General features: G+C 39.9%; 1 protein-coding gene across 2 annotated transcripts in view; it reads right to left on the minus strand.

Moving 5' to 3' along the window:
• The window catches only part of fibcd1b (fibrinogen C domain containing 1b), a 107,476-nt gene that overhangs the window by 83,218 nt on the left and 7,842 nt on the right, over positions 1–16,416 (minus strand). The window lies entirely within an intron of this gene.

The raw sequence follows: 16,416 nt of genomic DNA on the forward strand, positions 1-16,416 counted from the left end.
TGTTAAGGGGACACACTCATTCTTATATGAAATAGCAAGGAGGTAATTATGATGCTATTCGCTTTACCGTTGTCAGGAATAATCAAAATGATTCTCATCAAGGGTGCCTCACATTTTAAGTTCACAGGCTTACATCTCTTTCTACCTCCTTTCCAGTTCCCACTTCAATTTCTCTTTTTGAAATTGCAGGCCACTTACTGTCCTGATTGCAGTTGCAAGCACAGTTAAGTGCACCAGCACAATCATGCAAGTACAAGATCCACATATACCTAGACACACAAACACATTCACACACCATTAAAAGACACAGCCTTGCTATTTTAATAGCAACTTCTTCTAACTGGCAGAAATGAAGAGCCGCCTCTCCTTTAATGTATACATTTGCATACATGTGCAAACCATACAGGCGTTTATAAATAATACATGCATGTTATGTATACTGGTGTCTACACTTCATGGTACAGCTACCTTGCAGAATGACTTATGGTTGTAGCTCAAGTAGCACATCAGGGTGGCCTTACGTGAGTGTGTGTGTGTAGGTGTGTGTGCGTGTGCATGTGTCTCTTTGTGTTCGTCTATCTATTTGTGTATGTCTATGCCTGTGTTTGTACGCAGGGGATACCCTACATCTTGACAGTTTGACCTTGGCAAAGAGATCAGATTTTGATGCTGATGGTGTGAGACAAATGTGGTGGTTGCTCATTTACTCACACTGTTTGTGCATATGTGTGTGAGTGTGTGTGTTTGTGCAGTACTTCATTTATGTGAAAAACTGCAAGTATTGTAATAGTGTGTGTGTGTGTGTGTGTGCACATGTGTGGCACTGCATGACTAAAGGATGTGTTAGTTGAGTGCTATTGGGTGGTAAGTGCTGCGTGTTCACACTCTCCCTAAGGGGGAGGTCGTGCTGCAATGGATATTGTCATGGGTTTCTATATGAACTCAACTTTCCTATCATTCACCCAAATTGTGGTATCACAAACAAAAAAAAACAGTTCCCTTAACCTTTCAAGTGCATATATCTCACCTCTCTATGCTGATAAAGATGGAGAATGAAATAGAAAATCAAGATAAAGAAATAAATGAACAAATTTGTATTAACTAGCTACACAGCAGGGTAAGAAGACTCTAACAAGGTTCTGTTTATTAAGGTCAATGGGAAGCCACTTTTTTCCTTAAGTCCTAAACTTGACTTCCTATCCTTAAAAGTGATGACAGTATTGTTTCTCACTGGAGTCTAGATAGCAGTTACAAAGGTACCTAGCATGCCAACAATGTAGTGCTACTACTGGTAGTTGCACTACTCGTAAATACGAAAGCAATTTTCTCAAAAGGGCCCACTATAATGCTAAATGTCTGTGCAAAATACCCTTCAGAAGCAATGGTCAATGAGTGCACTGTAGAATGGGGTTATGCGCACATCATAAAAGGGCCTCTTGATGCAGAGTGTGGGGGTTTGATCATTGCCTTTTTTGAGAGGTGGAATCAGCAACAGGGAAGTGTTTATGAAATTGTGTAACTTCTAACTGTTGAAAATGGGATAGTTTCAGTCTGTGTGAGTAAATGTTTAGTTTTGAAATTATGAAAAGAAAAGACAACAACTCTTACAGCTTACAAAGGCAACAACTCTTACAGCTTACAGATAATAACTTTACATAGTAAAGTCATGCCCTAACAATTGGTCAAAACAAATAAAAATAAACATCCTGCACAAGACACAGTGCAATAAGTCAGTGCATAACAGAAAGCTGCAAGCACATGTGCACTGCTTTCCATTTCATTAGGAAAGCAATGGGAAGTCACCTTAATGGAAACTATTGATGTCAAAAAGAGCGTGAAATCAAGTACCAGGCAGACACACATACTAGATTCATGCTTGATGTAGAATGTATGTTGTTACTTTTTTTTTCTATTCTTTTCAGTTCACAAAACTGACAATAAACTGATAATAAACTGTTAATAATAATAATGATAATCTGGCCCTTATATTTGAAAAAACTCAACTAAGCTTTTCACACTTTCAACTAAGTGAAGGCATGCCCAATTAATGTACCTGCCAAATTTGGTGTCATCCTGACCTGTGGTTCATTAGATGACAACTACCGCCCCCCACCCCCCCTCCCCAATGCAGTTTCTCCAAAACTGATGGTGAATTTAATGAGTTCTGGTGGGAAAAATCTATTTTGTAAAGCTGTTACATTAACAATTGATGAAGGCAGATTTATTGCAATCCAAATCGTAAACATAGCATAAACTGTCATACTTTACTTCAACGCTATTTCACCAGCTTTAGAAATTCAAAAGAAGCGTAGGAGAGAGAGAAGTAAAATGGAGGTACACTTTATTTTGAAAAGCTAAGATCTTAAGTCAACAGTCTGAATCCTCGGGACTCAGGAGCTGGCAAATATGAGAACAGAAGCAGTGGCTTGCACTCTGGCTGTTTTATAAAAGGAACTGCCACAACTGTCATTTTTTTCCCCATGAATGCAGTAAGGCAATGTCAAAGAAAATGTAATCCAAATGAATACTCTGAAGAATGCAAGGACTAAATCAAAGTAGAGTGACTGCATAAATAGACCAGTTGAGTGTGGTTAGCCGGTGCTAAACATCAGTCACGCTCTGCAAGTAACAAACAAGCTATTTACTATGTTTACCTAAATGGAAATACATGTATATAATAAATCAAACTAACTTTATGTCTAACTTGCCACAAATGTATAGGTGGTGCCACATATGTTAGGGGGTAAAAATAAGCATATATTCTTTATTTTTTTCTGCATTAAAACAACGCCATCAGAAAAGCAGCTAAGCAAAACTAGTCGGAATGTGAGTTCCTATAGAGATTACACAATAATAGATTCAAGATGGTAACAGATTGGATTTGTGTGGATTCATAGAGTTGAGTAAAGTTGCAAATGGGAAATCCATGTTCTATCAAACTTTTCAGGGCACAAACCTGCATTAGTTTCATTTTGACTAATCAACACATTTCCCCAAAACATATGCAAACACTATGCCAATACTACACGAGTCTCAAAGCAATAGTAAGTGATGATGGTAAACATGTTTATATGGTAGGCCTATTCTGAAAATGTGGAAACTTAAAAAGGAATACACACAAGAACTTAATTAATGCAGTCCTCTGCTGACAATTCCTCTGGAGTTACAAGATTAAACCACTTCATTAGTGTCTCGAGAGACAACAGACAAGAGATGAGAAAGGCAGAGCTTGGGGAGAGAGGAATGTGAAGACAGAAAGAGTAAGAGCTTGCTTTGTTAGTGTTCGAAAGAGACACTTTCAAGGCAGTAATTATGATGCAGAAAGAATGTAATTATTTTCCCAGAATGCCAGAGGGCTCCAAGTGTCTCCTAATAGTGATGGGTGACAATCTAATAGACCATAGATGTAAGTAGTGCATGGGGCTTAATTGGTGTTTAAACGTAAGTAGCTTGTCTGAACACATCCAGGCTCTTTCCTAAATGTGTCGGCAGTGCCTCCACCCTGTGATCCTGCCTGGCACGATGTGACAAATTTGATCAGAGAAAAGCAGTGTCACTGTGCATCTCACACAATCTGACAGTTTGCAGTAATAAGCCCGAGGTATCCTGAGTGTTTTAAAAACTGGTTAAGCTGTTACGTTTCGCACTTCCCCAGGGAGCTCAAACTGTTTCATACCAAATCCACAGTTAGATGGAGAGACACAATCTGAATAGAGATTGCCACAGGTGACTTGAGAATGTTTTGTTTGCAGGTTGCACCATGTGTCTACACTATGAAAATGAGTAAGTAAGAAGTACTAAGTTGTTGAGAAGAAAACAGTGGATGGCAAGAATCAAAGCTGTTTTACTTGATATTCTTCAGGTTACTGAATTACTTTTCCAAATTGAATAGCAGTGATTTTGAAAGATGAATTTGCCATTTCTGCTTTACAGGATGGTAAAACAGTGTAAAGAGGTATCTCACTCTAAATGACTTTTCTCACATGGGCCAAAGTGACAGAATAAATGATCCACTATAATGGATAAACCACTTTGCACCTTGTTGCTGCTTTTCCCAGGGTACTAGTGTGAACACGGCTTTATGGGAAATGAAGCATTCTCTGTATAAGTCCTGTGGGAGAACTGCAGTGATGAGTTAAAACGTCTGGACTCCTAATGGAAGGCTTGGCCGTGAGAACAAACCACAAAAGTTTTTCATTTTTTTCCTCGAGCCTCTGTCAGATCACATTTGCGCACTCTACTCTCACAGTCATTTCCTTTCCTTGCTACTCAGCCAAAAAGTCGATTCAAGAAGCTTAGTATTCTGATTGAAATCATAAATCCATTTTATTCATTTCCAGATTTTCATTTTGTAAGATCTATTACTGAAAAAAAGGCTATTGAAAGCTCAATACGCACAGTATGCAATGACATTTAGAGTAAGTCACTGCAACAAAGTGATGTAGCTGGTAACATCAGATCTCTAAGAATATCTGCTTAGAAGCGGAGTGCAGGTTGTGTGACTGTGGCTCACGAGACAGATGTGATAAGCAAGCTGAACTTTATTCTAATGACCCAGCTCACAGCCAACTTCTAATTGTGACAAGGCACATATGGCAGATAATTATTCAGAATAATCTGTTGTCATGGTGATGGCTGACCCTGATGGCCACCATCTTCATATCCGGCTCTGTGGTTGGAGGCAGTTTTGCCTCTTTGCCCTCTTAAAATGCTGGGGATTAGAGATGTACATTATCACTTTAATCTCCTCTTTAACCCCTTCAATCAGCCTTGCAGCCTCTGCAGAGAGAGAGAGGGCCACGGCCACTCTGCTGAGCTGCATATGGCCAAGGACAGACGTATGTTTTTACTGCTTGTGTATTTTATGAAAGCCTAATAAAAAACATGAGATTTCATTCTCTCAGTGGTGCTGTCCTATCTCAGTAATCCACTTCAATCCTCCTCTCCATCAACCCCCTTTGGTGTCTCTAAGTGTATGCCCATGATATAAATACACCAAGCTACTATTGAGCTCTTACTTGCTCTGTCTCCCCCCTCCAACAGTCATCTTCTCCAAAATGGATAAACAAGCCTTTCACTCTTGAGATGTATAAAATAGAAAACAAAATTTACTGGTGAGGCATCCCTCCAGATCCCCCCTGAGCTGTGTGAGCATGAAATATGAAATTGCTCTGAGTCATAATTGAGTGGCAACGGCAAGATAATTTGTTTTGAGTCACTTTCAATCTTAACTTTCAAATGTTAAGATTGAAAGTGACTCAAAACAGTAACAACAGTCAAGAACCCATTACAAAATGCATTAGGTACAAATTACCACTTTAATATGGTAATAATTTAGTTTAGAAAACAGCAAACATTTTTTAAAAAGATGCCACATTTTAACAGCGATACTCATGAATCAGGGGCACATTTAAAAAATGTCAAGTCAAAGTTTTAAGTGGATTATGACACGAAGGTGACTCACGCTAAAACAAATAATGTTAGCAGTATCATTAACACACAAGATGGGAAAGTTACAATGCACAGCACCATGGAGCAGTTGTCTTTATGTTTGTCAGGATAGTTAACTGATAGCGTCTGGTGGGAATCTAAGCCACCACCATCTCTGTGACCCATGACCCATCCCGCTACAGGCTGACAGCAGCTGTCATACCCCACATACTGGAAAACCACAGCACACAGCAAACACATCACAGCCTTCTAAAATATAAAATACGTCACTTACATCATACATACATCATTTACTCTGCCAGGCTGGGCTGATGGCAGACAGTGCGTTGACCCGGAGGTGAGCAATGTCAGCCTACCAAAACAAAGGTCAGCCAACCAAGATCCCTCCTCTCTCCTCCACCTCACCTCTCATTCCAAAGCTGTCATCGTCCCTTCATCGTTCTCTCCTACATCCACTCCTCTTGACCACCGTGCCCTACAGTTCTAAGGAGTTTTTCTCTTCATCTTCAACACATTTGCAATAAATCAATGTGAGCTGAGGGGCTGTAGAAATACTGTGAGTCTGATTGATTTCTTATGTTAGCACATTATAGACGCCTGTGAGGAGCCTGTCAGATTCCATTCCCCAAGTGAAAGAGGCTGAGAGAGAGAGAGCATAACTTTAACATGCGGGGAGGATTTCAAAAAAGGCATTGTATGAACCAAAACAAAGCTGTAGAACAATTTTCAAGATTTGTCAGTGATTATGTGACACTTTCTGTCTGGTCACAAATTCAGTGTTGGAAAAGAAAAAGGCTAACTGAGACAACTCAGTTTTATAATTTTACTTTTTACATGTTTCTCCAAGCCCTGCTTCTCTCAAACATCTCTGGATATCAGACTTTTTTTTCTAATACGTTCTCTCACATTCTCTGTAGTCCATCCCCATCTCTTGCAAACATCATCTATTAGTCATTGCATCTGTTAGGAAGATTTGACTAAAGGTGGCAGACAAATGGCTGAGACTGTGCTGTGCTGACAGGCTCCATAAGGGCTTTCACCATACCAGACTAACTTATACTGGAACTAAAAGTAAAGACCACATGGCCAGAAAATTTCCATTTAAGAATTCCAATGGAGAGTAAAGATTCCAAAAACACAAGAATGCACAGATGAAGGACAAATATGACTCATTGTAACAGCATGAATGAATACTAGTAATGAATGGGAATTCCTATTGACAAAGCATGCTATGATTTAATAATCTTCCCATGTTTGAGGTAAAACTGTTTCTATGATGATATCCACAAATTTGAATGCTACAATTGTGACTGTATTGTCATTTAATCTATACAGCTGCCATCCTACTATCAACCTTTTGTCCCCTTAATGCCTAGAACAAAACTGGGTAATACTAAAATCCCTTATCCTCCAAACCTGTTTTTAATGCTTATTTATACTCTACTGTATATTGAAACGTGACAATCCACTTCCAATATTTCAAATTATTGTTTCATATACTGTGTCTGAACAGCATATCTTAACCAAGATTTAATGGAACTTTAATGGACATGTCTAGACTCCAAATCTAATCTTATACCTCAATGTTGTGAACACGTTTGTTCAAAATGAGTATATAAGAGTGAACAGGAAATACTGGAACTGGACAGGCTGTGCCTTGATTTTGATATGTTATAGAGAAACTACACTTGACCTTCTTGACTTTATTTTCATCCTCTTAAGACACAGAATAGGCTTGGAGAACACAGAAGTTAGACAGAATGTTTGGGATCATTGACAGCGAGATACTTACAAAAGAGAGCACAAAGCTGGCCAGCCTGTCTTCCATTATTGGCCAATTTTTCTAAAGTTCAGAGAGATTTAAGCTTATTGTATTCCATTGTATTGTACAGATCCAATTGTAGCACTTGACTGTACCACAGACGGTAAGCCAAGTGACTGAACACTGCAGTGTTTGGGCAAAATGTTGGCCAAGTCCTACGATACAATAAAAACAACTGCAATCAAATACAACAACAAAACTAAGGCTTTAACAAATTCTACAGACTTTAATAAACAACCCTCTGACACAATCTCAACAAAACCTTAACATTAAAGGCCTGACAACTATGGATACTCTTATTACCTGGGTATTATATTACATTGAATAGTATTGTAAGGTGGTCACTATGTCTACCGCCTGCATCAACTTAGAACTAAGTCAGACAAAATGCCAGCAAAGAAAAATATGCTGCCAAAAACTGCCCATTGGATTGTGCTGTATATTTAATTCTCACATTATTATACTCCTCTTTTAGCCATGATAGCGGCATGACTCTAGGGATGTCCGTCAGTCAGTCCACCACTTTAGTCCAGACTAACATATGTCAATTGGATGGATTGCATTTAAATCTGGTTCGATTGGTTGATTCCTATTCTCCACAGGATGAATTGTAAGACATTTGGTGATCCTTTAACTTTTCATCTAGTGTCAACATTTTGAATTGGCCAATACTTTTTATTATGACCAAATACCTTTTAAAACTAATTATTCTCCAATCAGTCTTAGCTGTACTCTATGTTCAGTTCTAATTAGCAAATGTTAGCATGCTAACACACTCAACTTAGACAGTGACTATAGTAAACATTATACCCACTAAACATCAGCATGTTGGCATTGTCATTGTGAAAATGTGAGCACGTTAGCATACTAACGTTAGAATTTATTGATTATTCCTCACATAATCGTATAAGATATACAGTATTAGGAAGATTAGAGAAAGTACTAGGTTCATTTGCAGTTAAAGAGGTTAATTACATCCATTAAGTTAAATAATTGCCTATATATTTATCTAATACTTTTTACACAATTGACATAAAAAAAATCCTTATCATATAATATGTCGCTTTTTACTGTGGTTTTTTTTTTTCTATAATGTACCACATTAACTGAAGAGTATGTGTGTGCATGTGTGTCTGGTTTTATGTGCCTGCTTGCACAGAGATGTCCGTATGCTCAAGTGATTGTTTCTCTGAGGAATATGTCCTGTTCTCCATCCTGCCAAGTTCCACAACATCAGCAGAAACTACTGGTCTGCAGTACTTTACATTTACATATCCAATCTCATTCAGACTAGGTATTGCCAAGAGGTGCAGAATTTCACCAGAGGAAACAAGACAATCCAAAAATAGTAAATATGAGTTTGTCTACAGCGGCCATAGCAAGGGGTCAGAAACTGCCGAGAAATGGGACACAAGTTGAAATGTGCAGAAAACATAATGTTTTCCTTTCCTGCTAATGAAAAACACAAGAGCCAGTTCCAACAGTTTTGATAAGTCTGATTTTAATTTTTTTTAATGGGCCAAGAACAACAAAATGTTTCTTCCAAAAGATATAATAAATCCAGCTATGTGAGCTAGGGATCAGATTTTTTTCAACATCAATCCATCTCCTACATTTTTTGATTGATTTAATGTTTGAATAATTTAAAGAGAGGGTTTTGGAATAACAACAAGCCATGGGAGTGAGTCCTACAATTCCTCATTTATTCAAATGTGCCACTTTCCCCCAGCACATCTGAATAATGGCACACAGTCTGCCAGATTGAATTTTTGATGATGAATAAATAATGGATGTTGGTGGATAAGTCTGTTAATATATTAGCCATGAGTTTGTCATAACTGTTTAATAGGAAAGCTGCAATAAATACATCTCTACATCTCTTTGTGCCTCCCTCTGTCTAGTTCTGAATAATTTGTATGCTTCATTTCATTTTTATCTCTCTCCTAAAACTATCCTGATTCCCAATGCTTTTCTCATCCTCCTATCAGTCACCTAACCTCTTTCATGAAGTTTTCGTCTCACTCTACTTATGACAGATGTAAAAACAAAGGGGCGAATTCACAAAAGGATTGTGCGGCTTTTGCGGCCGCTAAACCTGCATAAATACGACAAAAAGAATCCGTGTAATTCTCAAAGCACCCACGAAGGGTGAACTGCACCCATAACTGCACTGCCAAGCAAATAGCGTCTCTCCGCTCCGGTGCTATTTGCAGGTATGTAAATTAGGTAATGTGCATACATTTGGCGCAAAATTGCCCCCTTTCTATGCAAATGAGCCTTGTTGAAAAACAAGGTCAAGTTCACGAACACCAGTGCTAACAGCCACACGCAGTTAGAGTGAAATGATTAGTGTCTTCAGAGAGTTTGTGGAAACTGAAGCACATTTATAAAGGGGCGTCACACCCAGACTTTCCAGTGTTCATGGCACCAGTGACTGTAGCCAGGCGACGCAATAGCACATCACAGTACATCATATCAACACAGGTGGCACAGAGACAGTACAATACCTGATATTCACCATGAGGGAATGAAATTGTAAAACAACATAAAACCTGCTGCTGTAAGAAGCGGAGATGGTGGTTACGCACAGTGACCGTTCAGCATAGAGCAGAGTAGGAGAGAAAACAGCTCTCATGCGCCCAGATGCATGAGGGAGAGTGCACAGTTAAAGCACCACAAATAACAATCACTCCATACCGAGTGAGTCATAGAAAAACGAAAGACATCTCACAGATAGAAACGAATGAAAGAGCAGGGGGAGTTATTAGATAATTAGAATAGTTAGAATTAGAATAATTACACTTCAGTGGAAAGTAGGCTATTGTGCTTGCAACTGCATTTGTAAATTTTTTTGACTCAAACGCTGCTTAAACATGGCATGTGATATGCTACTTCAGTAGACCTTAAGAACAAATATTACTGGGGCCACTACAGAAAATTGCAGATGAACATTTAAGAGATGCAAAAGAATGGCAAATTGCACTCAGCTGCAAAACATTATGGTCGTGTTGGTGCTGTAATATCATTAGCACAATATCTTTTGTGAATCGGACCTTGAGACAGCGCTGATAGCGGTTGCAAATAATACGCAATTCATGGTGCTATCAGTGGCCGCAATTCATTCTTTGGGAATTCGCCCCAAAGTTTTTTTTCAGTTGAGTGAACATGCTGTATCTGTCAGTGGGAACTGTGTTGCGATGCACGGATGATACTGAAGATATGCTGACCCCAAAATTTGGCTTGTGGTCAGTATTATCCTTTTCACATCCATCCAGAAGAGTTTTAAGGCAGCTTGGACAGGGCCAACGAACTTAATCTGTTCTTTAACAGATTTGACACACCGGCTCCTGCTCATTCCCCCTCTAACTCAGCTGCTGTCGGCCCTCAGACTCCTCTGAGTCCACTGCTTCCCCCTCCTCCATCTTCCTTGGAGAGTCCTACTCCCCCCTCAACTGGCTCTCAGGCTAAACCATTCACGCTTGAGTCTTCAAAGGGTCCCTGTTCTGTGGAAGACATCTTTCCTCATTCCTGTGCAGAAGACGCTGCGTCCCAGTGGCTCCAAGGACTACAGACCGGTGGCAGTGACCTCCCACATGATGAAGCCCCTGGAGAGACTGGTGCTGGAACAGCTGCAGTCATGGTCAGACCCCTCCTGGACCCCCTTCAGTTCGCCTACCAGCCCCGGCTGGGAGTTGAGGACGCCATCATCTTCCTGCTGAACCGCATCTACACCCAACTGGACTAGCTGGCAAGCACTGTGAGGATCATGTTTTTTGACTTCTCCAGTGCTTTAAACACCATCCGATCAACCCTGCTGGGTGAGAAGCTGGCAGCGATGCAGGTGGATGCCCCCCTCGTGTCCTGGATTGTTGACTACCTGACTGGCAGACCACAGCATGTGCGTCTGCAGCACTGTGTGTCGGACAGCATGGTCAGCAACACTGGGCTCCTCATGGGACTGTCCTCTCTCCCTTCCTATTCACCATCTACATCACAGACTTCAGCTACTACAGAGTCCTGCCACTTTCAGAAGTTTTCTGATGACTCTGCTGTGGTGGGATGTATCAGCGGTGGTGATGAGAATGAGTACAGGGCTGTGGTGGGTAACTTTGTCTCATGGTGTGAGCAGAACCATCTGCAGCTCAATGTGACAAAGTCTAAGGAGCTGGTTGTAGACCTACGAAGGGCCAAGGCACCAGTGACCCCGGTTTCCATCCAGGGGGTCAGTGTGGACATTGTTGAGGACTACAAATACCTGGGAGTACACATGGACAATAAACTGGACTGGGCTAAGAACACTCAAGCTCTTTACAGGAAGGGTCAGCGCTGCCTCTATTTTCTGAGGAGGCTGAGGTCCTTCAACATCTGCCGGACAATGCTGAGGATGTTTTATGAGTCTGTGGTGGCCAGTGCTATCCTGTATGCTGTCGCATGTTGGGGCAGCAGATTGAGAGTAGCGGACGCTAACAGACTCAACAAACTGATCCGTGAGGCCAGTGACATTGTGGGAGTGGAGCTGGATACTCTGTCGGTGGTGTCAGAGAGGAGGATGCTGGCCAAACTACATGTCATCTTGGACAGTGTCTCCCACCCACTCCATGACGTGCTGGTCAAACAAAGGAGTACCTTCAGCGAAAGACTCGTCCCCCCAAAGTGCACCACAGAGCGCCACAGGAAGTCATTCCTGCCTGTGGCCATCAAACTCTTTAACTCCTCCCTCTAAGTATCAGTCTATATGACCTTAAGTCAGTAAACTGGACACTGGATCATTAACATCACTGCAATACTTGAAGTATTGTGCAATATTTTCTGTTTAATACTCTGGTGCAATATACTCTGTTTTCATTTTAATTTACTGATATTTATTCATACTTCTACTACTGCTGTGCAATATCCACCGTCTCATAATCATCCTAATAAGCTACATTTAACTTGACAGTACATGCACTACTACTTATTACTTATAAGTAGTAGTTCTGTAAATAATATATTGTATTATTATACCGTACATACTTATCATCAGCCTGTAATCCACTTTGTACTTTTCACTTATTTTAATTTTATACTTATACCCACTTGGTACGTAATTTATCTTACCTGTATTATAGTGTATTATATGTTGATTTGCTTAGAACTTCTATTCCTGTGTGCACTGACGTGATAGTGAGCAACTGTAACAAAAGAGTTTCCCCTTAGGGAGCAATAAAGTATTTCTGATTCTGATTCTGATTTTTAAAGGAGGGAATTGTTGTTGTTTTTTGGTGCAGGATCTCATCAATTTACATTTCATGTTTGGCTTGTTAAAAGTACCTATATATATGTATATACTATATATATATAAACACATATATACATATATAATATAATTTATATGTTTGTATATATATATATATGTATATATATGTGTATATGTATGTATATTTGTATGTATATACGTATGTATGTATATACATATGTATCTATGTATGCATATGTATGTATATGTTTATATGTATGTATATATATATACACGTGTGTGTGTTTATATTTATATTTATATATATATGTATATACTACACATATACATCCAGACATATACATCCAGTCATTGAGGTTTTTGTGATATATTCATTGACTGAATGTCAATGTGGCATTGGATCACAAGGCAATCTTAAAATGTTTGCATCCAATTCACAGATCAAGAATACTACTTAATAGGGACAACAAGGATTTCTCGGCCTTCATCCTTCTTGTCAATTAATGTTGTTATTAACCTTGAGACACCTGATGGTGCCTGGCCCATAATGATGCTATTATGTTGTCAATGTTAGCTAAAACAAGTCATTAGCAGGTAAATATATGAAGTCAGTTTGCAGGGGAAATGACTCCATTTGGCTCAGAGAATAACCAATGATGTGATTTTGGAGAGACTACCAAGTACAAGAGAGTTAGAGAGCAATGCAGCTCAATCAAATGTGCATTGGCACTTTAACACCAAGACAAAAAGGCCCTCAGTACGCTAACAGATGCCATACTCTAGAGTCACTATTTTGCTCTGGTTAGCCACCAGGCATTCTCTGTATTCCAGCAGTTTTCATTGTGATTGTGTGTTTATGTTGAGTTAAAACAGCATTCTCATCCTCCTCCCTCTGTCCTGTAATATTCTTCTGCTCCAGATCCAGTGGCCAGAGTAGATGGATTGCTTGATTAAACTTCTCCATTTATCATTCAGTTCACTTTTGAGTTCACAATTTTATTTATATAGTGCCAATTCATAACAGAAGTTATCTCATTGCACTTTTCCTATAGAGCAGGTCTAGACCGTACTCTTTATAATATCAATTACAGAGACCCAATAAATCCCACCATGAGCAAGCATTCGGCGACAGTGGCAAGAAAAAACTTCCTTTAAGAGGCAGAAACCTTGGACAAAACCAGACTCAGTGGTGGGCGGCCATCCGCCGCTGCTGTGTTGGGTTTTGAGAGAGGGAGAGGTTTTGGGGAGGGGGATGGGGGAGAGGGAGGCACAATACAAATACCACCTAGAATTATTTTTTATAGTAGAATAGTAATTGTAGTGTTAATATTAATAAATTAGTAATAATAGGAATGACAGCTATAGGAAAAATAATGTCAGTATTAGTAACAGAGCCAATAACAACAACTCTAGTGGCAGTTGTCGAGCAGGAACACAGGGGCAGCAGGTGGCCCACAATCACAGATCCAGACTCTGCAGCTCCGGAGGCAGAAGGAGAGAGGAGAGAAACGAGAAAGCATAAAACTACGGGAGAGAGAAGATGTTGAGTTAGTAACATGCAGTAATGGGATAAAAATACATACAGATGGAGAGGGAGAGAAGGAGAGAGGAAAGAGGTGCATCATGGTAAGTCTCCCGGCAGTCTAGACATCTAGACATCTATCAAAATTCACTGGATTTTCAGTTTAATTAATTCACTTATTATTTACTGTTTAGTCTGCATTCTTCATCAGACACGTAACCCTTCACAAATGGGAACTGCGCTCGTGTGTACGTGATTTGTTGTGCTTGCGCGTCGTTTGTGAGTGTTGATTAATGACCAGCCCAGGGAAAAAATAAAAATGAAAAATCCATTATGTTGTGGGAAGTATATCCCCTTAAAAGCAGGCCTCTAATCTCACATCTCTGTTTGATCAAGACTCTAGCGTCACATGAACAGAGCTCTTTAACTCTTAGATTGAAATCGCCAAGAGGAAATTGGACACTTCTCACTGCAAATATGGAGATAGACCCCAATCTGTCAGTGGAATGGGCCTGGCTAGTTGTCCATCAAGATGACTGAACTCTGTAACACATGCACGCACTGTGTCTCTCTCATCCCTCACTCCACCACTCTACCTCATTTCCAGCCCACTCTTTTACCTCCATCTGCACACCTCTCATCTGCCTCTCACAGGTGATTTCCAATACATTTTTAATGATGATTTAGCAGGGAAGTGAATAATAAATTGCAGAATGGTGATATTACAGTCTTCCAGAGTAAAACAGGGGGGTGCACATTTATCTTTCCTTTAGAGTGTTTTTGTTTCAAGTTCATGACTGTTTCTTTCTGAACAGATATGGAAAACACACACACACACCCACACATACAAACATGCACGAGGGGCTAAATCCTGCAGATGGAAATCTAATACCTTAGCCTGCCTAGTCTCCTTCCCTCCCTCACTCTCTCTCTCACACTTTTAGCTTTTCTACTGTGAAACCTTGCCTATCAGGTCAGCTTGCTGACACATCTATCAATATATGCTCTGGGAGGTAGAGTATAACCTTGCCCTGCGGTACCTTCCTAATGTTTCCTACTCAGCTTTACTTTCTTCACTTCCATTCCGTGTGACCATGTACATTATGCTTATCCACACATACCGATATGTAAATACATGTGTGCATACCTGCACACATTCTCACACTCACACACAAACACGCACTAAAGCATGTGTAGTGCACAAAATCAACACAATTACCAAGAATCATGAATAAATTACGTACTATTACTTTATATTGCAGCTGCTGTTTTGGATGTGATTGAGCACTTGGCGATGCTTTGGGGATTCCGTGATGGCCCTTGTAACTGATCCAAGAGTTGACTGTGGAAAATGACTTTCCTCCAACAGCAATGTGTGGTATATCTGATAACAATCCGTTCGAGGTATGTGGGATTCTGAGTAGCTGGAATATATCTGTGTCATCTTGCAAAGGTACATGTGCCCCCAGCTAGCCTGCTGCCTGATCAACATTGATCTGGGACCTACTGTGATTCATGCATTACAACCCTCCCGTGTCCTTTCTACTCTACTCTGGGTTACTCTGTTGTTTCTCTACTCTGGCTCTTATTTTTATTCTTCTGCTTTTATCAACTCCTGTTTTCATTCTTGTTCCTGTCCTTCCTTGCCTCGCCCTCTTTTTCTCTCAAGGCCTCCTGACCACCTTGCATCACTAGAAATCTGATACTGAAATGACCTGTCCCTTCATGTCACCAAGAGATGTAGAAGGGGAGAAAATGAGAAAAAGACATAGAAAATCTTGAGGGTCAGATAACAAAGGCGGATAGAAGATGAGCAAGGCCAAAAGCACATGGAACAGCTGCCATCTTTTTAAACCTTCAGACTGGTAAAGCCCCTAGTTTCAAAGGGCTACCATACATGCATGTTAAACAAAATGGCTCCATCTGTCTGCAGCAGAAACCTAAACAAAATAACAGACTTCTCCATTAAGGCACTAAATCACTTTCTATGTAAAAGCACTCTTCACTTATGTAACGACTTGACTGTAATGGCTCGTTACCGCTTTGATCCACCAACACACACACTCCTCTCACACATTCATACCTTCATTCTAACAATAAGCTGTGAACCACTTAGGTTTTGATCCCATAATTCAACAATACTAAAGCAATGGGTTTCAGCTATACAAAGCTTATATAGTATATAGATATGTTCAAAGCTAAAAAGAAGATAATGTTGTAATGTTTAAAAAGGATCAAAAGAAGAAAAGCAATTAGAAAAGCATTTGTCTGTGGAGAGAACATGCCCACTGGAAGGTGAAAAACACAGTGAAACATTAAGGCTTTGACATTCATTATAGTGCATGCCAATGTAAAGGCGATGTTGTTATGAAGAACAGTACCAAA

The sequence above is a fragment of the Siniperca chuatsi genome, linkage group LG18, assembly GCF_020085105.1.
Source record: "Siniperca chuatsi isolate FFG_IHB_CAS linkage group LG18, ASM2008510v1, whole genome shotgun sequence".
NCBI lineage: Eukaryota > Metazoa > Chordata > Actinopteri > Centrarchiformes > Sinipercidae > Siniperca > Siniperca chuatsi.